Source organism: Coenobita brevimanus, chromosome 68 (assembly GCF_032717465.1).
Source record: "Coenobita brevimanus isolate Jiangsu-jjx chromosome 68, ASM3271746v2, whole genome shotgun sequence".
Taxonomy (NCBI): Eukaryota; Metazoa; Arthropoda; class Malacostraca; order Decapoda; family Coenobitidae; genus Coenobita; species Coenobita brevimanus.
This window is the reverse complement of record NC_137021.1, coordinates 11,362,856-11,369,301: the sequence shown is the minus strand read 5'-3', so window position 1 is coordinate 11,369,301 and position 6,446 is coordinate 11,362,856. Positions and strand designations below refer to the sequence as shown.

At 43.4% G+C, this 6,446-nt stretch overlaps 1 pseudogene; it reads right to left on the bottom strand.

The window, feature by feature from the left end:
- Positions 1–5,677: 5,677 nt before the first annotated feature.
- On the bottom strand, positions 5,678–5,797 carry LOC145405964 (5S ribosomal RNA; annotated as a pseudogene).
- Positions 5,798–6,446: the final 649 nt, after the last annotated feature.

Genomic DNA, 6,446 nt, shown 5'->3' with positions numbered 1-6,446 from the left:
TGGCTTTGGAAAATTATAAGAATGGGAGAAGTTAAAGTGCTACACTTAGTAAGTTACAATGGAGCATTATTTAGACAAGAGTGCACACTGTGAAAAGAACAGACTTCTGTGTGTGATTGACTAAGTTCAGTGCAAGACTTCAGGAACAGTGTACTGCAAGTGCTTCAGGAAATCCTTCTTACTGTCAGAGTCCGAGAGGAGGCAGTTATTCATCGAGGTGGCCAGTGACTTGCTGTAAGTAGGCAGAATGTTTCACACTGTACTTTTTTCCATACTATACTTACCTCATTTCACTCTTTAATGTCCTTTATTGGTGTGAATAGGGTGTTAGGAGCTATGCATGTGCAGTAGGAATGTGTTTTTCTGAGTTAGGCTAAGTTAGGGTCCCTAAGTACCTTAATGTTTATTAATGTATGAACAAACTTCTAAACCCTCATTTTGTTTCTTTTGCATTTATTTCAGTCATTTATGTGCCTTATTGGTGTGATTTGGGTCTTAAATAGGTGCTATGCATGTCCAGAGGGAGTTGTATAGGTTTCTCTGAGTTAGGGTCCATAAGTACAAGTCCATAAGCTGGGGCCCAATATCCGGACAGAACCAATATCCGGACCTACCTATGGCTCTATTATGTCAGATATTGGAGTGATTACTGTACTGAACTACTACTACTACTAATCTTCATCTATCTGTCATAAGCCAGACGACTAAATCCCATACAGGGTGGCCAAAAAAAAATTTTTTTGATCTGTTTATCCATCTATTGCCAGACATCTCAATCCCATAAGGGGTGGCCACAAACAAATTGCCTTCATGTCACCCTGTCCCCGCCATTTCACTGCCATGCTCCCAGCTCACACCCCCCTCTCTCATATTATACCTCTCCACTCCATCCCTCCATCTCATCCTTGGCCTCCCCCTCACTCTCCCCCCTCCACCTCACTCACATATACACTCCTCATTAGTCTCTCACTCTCCATCCTCTCTACATGGCCAAATCACCTCAACGTATTTCTCCTAATGCTTCCTATCACATCACATCCATATCACAACATGTAGAGGTGTATGGTATGTAGGAGGACTGCTGGGCCTTGATAGCAGGCTGTGAAGCCTATGCCCAGAGTCGGACACATTAAAAAAAAAAAAAAAAAAAAAAAAAAAAAAAAAACACACACACACACACACTTCACTTCCTCATCTGTCAGTCTGTCTCTCCGTGTAACTCCACATGCTCCATTCAAATAACTCATTTTCATTGCTCTCACCCTTGACTTGTGTCCTTCCAACAAGGTCCCAGCTTCACTGCCAGACATTAGCATTGGTATTACAATACTGTCATGCAGCAACTTTTTTTTCTTCCATGCTTACCTCCTTGTTTCTTATCAGTGCTTTCAAAGACCCAGCAACCTTTCTCCCTTGTTGTACTCAATAAAGAACTTCACCCTCCAAACTTCCATCCTTGCTTCACAGTACTCACGTACTTAAATGCACTCACAATTTTCAATTTCATCATCAATATAAGGGCAGCAAAAAGAAGAGACTAACTAGGAGATTGTGAGAGTTAAGCGAAGGGAGGGAGAGTGAGGGTGAGACCAAGCATGAGATGGAGGGATGAAGTGGAGAGGTACAAGAGAGAGGGGGGGAAAGTTGAGGGAAAATCTATCTATCTATAGCCCGACGCCCTAATCCCGCAAAGGGTGGCCGCAGACAAAACGCCTCCAAGTCACTCTGTCACCCACCATTTGACTCCCCTCCCCCCAACTCACCCCCCCCCTCCCTCATATACCTCTCAACTCCATCCCTCCACCTCATCCTCGGTCTACCCCTCCCTCTCCCTCCCTCCACCTCACCTACATACACCCTCTTAGTCAGTCTTTCATTCTCCATTCTCTCCACATGTCCAAACCACCTCAGTGTATTTCTCCTAATCTTTTCAATCACATCCACATCTACCCCACAACGTTCCTTCACTTCTTCATTCGTCAACCTGTCCCTCCACGTCACTCCACATGCTCCTCTCAAGTAACTCATTTCCACTGCTCTCACTCTTGACTTGTTCCCCTCTTGCAAGGTCCACGCCTCGCTTCCATACGTCAGGGTAGGGATCACAATACCATCATGCAGTGACTTCTTAACTTCCATACTCACCTCCCTATTTCTCATCACTGCTTTCAGTGTACCAACAACCTTTCTTCCCTGCTGTACCCTTTCACGTACTTCATCCCCCAGAGTTCCATCCTTACTCATCACACTACCCAAGTACTTGAATGCACTCACATTCTCCATATCCTCACAATCCAACCTCACTGCACACTCTGTGACTTCATTCCTCTCAAACACCATAACTTTACTTTTGGTTACATTAACTTTCAGCTTCCTCCTCCTACACACTGTCCCATATTCATTCACCAAACCTTGCAACTCCCATTCATCTTCACTCAACAATACTGTATCATCAGCAAACAGCAACACCGGAAGCTTCCAAATCTCACCCTCATTCATTAGGGCCACCCCCACATCCACTGCCCTACCTTGCACCTCCTTTACAACCCCATCCATATATACATTAAACAGCCATGGAGACATCACACACCCCTGTTTCAGTCCCACATTGAGATCAAAGAACTCACTCAGCTCACCATCCACTCGCACCGTAGCCCTAGCTCCCTGGTACATACTCTTCACAGCACTCAACAATTTCCCCTCCACTCCATATATTCTTAATACCTTCCACATACCTTGCCTATCTATTCTGTCATAAGCTTTCTCCAAGTCCATGAAGGCAGCATACACTTTCCTTCCCTTCTCTAGATACTTCTCCACTAAACATCTTAGAACAAATATCTGATCTACACACCCTTTTCCCTTCCTAAATCCCCCTTGTTCTTCTCCAACTAGCTCCTCTGTCATATGCCTAACCCTATCAATGAGTATTCTACCATATATTTTACCAGTCACACTAAGAAGGCAAATACCCCTATGGTTACCACATACTTCTCTCTCCCCTTTTCCTTTGTACAGAGGAACAATTATACCTGATTTCCAGTCCTCTGGAACCCTTCCCTCTTCCCAAGCCAATCTACACAACTTCCATATCCACTCCACAACAATCTCATCCCCATACCTAAGCATTTCACCATACACTCCATCAATTCCTGGGGCCTTTCCCAGCTTAATCTTCTTCATCGCTTCCACTACTTCCGACTTACTGATCTCTTCCTCCTTCCTCTCATCTCTTCTTCTCCCAGCCATTCCCCAACCACTTATACTCACACTGCTCTCACTCTCTACATTCAACAAATCCTCAAAGTGCTCCTTCCATCTCCTCAATTTCTCTCTCTTCTCCACCAACAATCTATTATTCCTATCTTTCACTCCCCTACTATTTCCCCTTTCACACTGCCTTACTTTCTTTACCTCCTTCCAAAACAATTTCTTACTCTCCCTCCATTTCACACCCAGATTCCTCCCAAACTCTTCATCCACTTTCTTCTTACTCTCCTTCACCAGTCTCTTAACCTCCCTTCTCCTGCTCACATATACCTCTCTCTTCTCTCTCTCATCTTCTCCCCTACCTCTACTCGCCAACCATTCACCATATGCCTTCTTCTTTTGTTCCACAGCTCGTTTCACCTCATCATTCCACCATGCTGTCCCTTGCACACCCTTGCATCTCCTCCTCACTCCACAAACCGCCTCACACGCTGCACTTATCTCTTCCGTGAATATCTTACATACGTCTTCCACCCCTTCCATCTGCTCTAGCTCATACCTTCCCAATCTTTCTTCCACCATGCTCTTATACTCTGTCCTTTTCTCACTATCTTGCAATTTCTCCACTCTTCTCACAGGAGCTGCTTCCTCCTGTCTTCCCCTTCGTCTCCTCAACCACTTTCTTTGCAGCTCTACCTTGGCCATCACTAAGTGATGGTCCGAGACTCCATTCCCCCACCCTTTCCAGACCCTTGCATCCAACACTTGTCTTCTCATTCGCTCATCCACACACACGTAGTCTATCATTGCCTATCGTTCAACAAGTTCACCATCCATCCTCCTCATTACTCTCCATGTATACCGGTGGATCATCTTATGACGAAAGTAGGTGTTGGCTATTGCCAACCCCTTACCAGCACAGATGTCCACCAAAGCACTACCATTCCCATCTACTTCAGGGAAAAACAACGTAATAAAAGGGGACAGAGTGACATGGAGGAGATCTGCCTCTGGGCACCCTTTAAAGGATTAAGGAGTCTGGCTATAGATAGATAAACAGACACACAGACAGACAGACTGAGATAGATACTTACCACAGTGATCAGTTAAGCAGATCTATAGGCTGAGCGCTCCACGGCTCTGCCCTGTTGAACCACACCTGAAAAAGACTCTCCATTAATAAGTATTTACAGTACAGGTCCAGTTCCGCAACACTTTACCTATGGCTTAACTCCGATGGCACTAAAAGCCTATTCTATGCAACTTAAAGACAATTAGAATAAGAAATCAGAGGTGAAGAGGAGCCTACACTGTCCTTGGTATAAATCTAGTGCTATGAAATTATTAACATGCATTAATCACAACTAACACTTTCACTCCTGACCTATCTAGCAAACTAGCTCTCTGCAAATGCTCTTATTTTAAACTTATAAAAACCTAGTCAGTATTCAAGGAGTCTAGGCAAATTTCTAACTTTAATTCAGTGAGTCTACAGTATGCTGAATAAATATATGGAGTTTGGGAGCACTGGATTACGTGAGTAAATTGGTTTTTAAAGGAGCTACCATAATCCATCCAAACTTTCCAGTAAACTTTAGACCAAGCGGCAGGGAGGGCACATGCCTCAGGAGGCTCGTCCATATACACACAACCTTCCAGGACTCAGCCAACCATCCCAGACATCACCATCCACTCATGTGCCAACTGTCCAATCTTAAAATTTGACCTCTTGTCAGAAATATATATCTTAAACATTATGCATTATTCAGACCAAGCAAGTGTGTGTGTGTGTGTGTGTGTGTGTGTGTGTGTGTGTGTGTGTGTGTGTGTGTGTGTGTGTGTGTGTGTGTGTGTGTGTGTGTGCGTGCGCGTGTGTGCATGCGTGCGTGTGTGTGTTCTTACCTAATTGTATCTTTACAGGAATGAGTCAAGCTCGTACTGTCCCGTGTCTTAAACCATATTTATCGTACATATCCTTAAATTTGTGAATTGTTTTGGCACACACTGTTTCATTCGGTAGTGCATTCCATTGATCAATTGCTCTGTTTGGGAAACTGAATTTCCTTACGTCTTTACCACCTCTCTTCTTATGCAGTTTTTTGCAGTGTCCTCTTGCTGATGCTTCTCCATATGTTAAGTAATCATTTATGTCTATTTTCTCCTTCCCTGATATGCACTTATATAGCATTATCATGTCACCTCTTTTCCTTCTCTCCTGTAGTGTTGGTAGATTCAGTAGATTCGTAGCTTAGGTCCCTTAAGCTTGGTATCCATCTTGTAGCAGCCCTTTGAACTTTTTCAATCTTGTCTATATGTGTTTTCTGAGATGAGGACTCCAGACTACTGATGCATATTCCAGGGCTGGTCTAATGAATGATGTTATTATCCTTCTTAGCATGTCTTCATTTATGTATGTGAATGCTATTCTCATATTTGCAAGCAGTGTATACATGTAGGGAGAACGTTATGCCAACAGCTTCTGGTGTTCCCAGGTGGTCACCCATCCAAGTACTAACCAAACCCAACGTTGCTTAACTTCGCTGATCGGACGGGAAGCGGTGTACTCAACATGGTATGGCCTGTCAAGTGGGGTTGGTGGAGGATTAGTGCCCCTCCCTGTAAAACAATTAACTCTGAGCCCTTGGCCACCCCGTTTGGGATACGTGGCACCTGGCAATGAATGAATGAAAATGAATGTATACGTGTTCCGTACCTTCTCGCTGATGTGGTCAGCCTGAGATAGTCTGTTATTGATAATCACACCTAGGTCCTTCTCTCTTTCTGATGTGTATAGGGTTTTATTTCCTAACTTATAATCCCAATCAGGTCTTTTTCCACTTTTACCAAACTTGATTACATGACAATTGTCCACATTGAATTCCATTTGCCATGTATTACTCCATTCATGAAGTTTATTTAATTCTTCTTGTAGCTCTTTACAAGAGTCTGTGTTAGTAATTCTCCTTTGTATTTTTGCATCATCTGCAAACATATTCAGATAGCTCTCATTTCCAGTGTTACTGTTTATATCATTTATATACACTAAAAACATGATTGGTTCCAGCACTGAACCCTGTGGTACTCCACTAATCACTTCTTTCCATGATGAGTAGTTTCCTCTTAGTACTGTTCTCATTTCTCTTTTTATGAGAAATCTTGCATCCAACAAAACAGTTTGCCTCGAATTCCTCCTTGATGGTGCAGTTTCCATAAAAGTCTTTGGTGTGGTACTGTGT